The following is a 691-nucleotide window of genomic DNA, read 5'->3' on the forward strand; positions in this document are numbered from 1 at the left end:
CTGAAAGATTACGCGGCACCATATGCACCAGGGATTCGATCCAGCATCACCCGACCGCCCATTGAAGCTAACAACTTTGAAATCAAGCCCGCAGTAATCCACATGGTCCAGCAAAATCAATTCGGAGGAGGACCACATGAGGACCCAAACCACCACCTAGAGCTGTTCTACGAGATCTGTGGCACTATGAAGGTGAACAAGGTCCCTCTAGAATCGGTAAGATTACTTCTCTTCGGGTTTTCCCTGAAAGACAGAGCCAAGCAGTGGCTGAACTCCCTTCCAGCGAACAGCATATTGTCCTGGGAGCAGTGTGAGCAGAAGTTTCTGGATAAGTTCTACCCACCTAGCAAAACTACTCACATGAGGAACCTGATTGCCAACTTCAAACAGATAGACTCAGAATCATTATTTGAAGCTTGAGACAGATTCAAGAGTATGCTAAGACAGTGCCCCCATCATGGCTTTGAAAAATGGTTGGTTCTGCACACCTTATACAATGGGATAAATTATCACACGAAGGTATCTCTTGATTTTGCAGCAGGAGAGCACTGATGAACAAAAGTCTCGATGAAGCTGAAGAGATCATAGAAAATGTGGCACAGAACCACCATCAATGGGCATCTAAAAGATCCAGTGGCTCTTTTACGGGGAATCCACTTAAAGTGTCAGGGAAATTCGACGTAGATACAGT

General features: G+C 45.6%; 1 pseudogene; it reads right to left on the reverse strand.

Moving 5' to 3' along the window:
* Positions 1-392: 392 nt before the first annotated feature.
* Positions 393-464, reverse strand: LOC121988123 (annotated as a pseudogene).
* Between the last annotated feature and the right edge of the window lie 227 nt (positions 465-691).

This window comes from Zingiber officinale, chromosome 5B (assembly GCF_018446385.1).
Source record: "Zingiber officinale cultivar Zhangliang chromosome 5B, Zo_v1.1, whole genome shotgun sequence".
Lineage (NCBI taxonomy): Eukaryota > Viridiplantae > Streptophyta > Magnoliopsida > Zingiberales > Zingiberaceae > Zingiber > Zingiber officinale.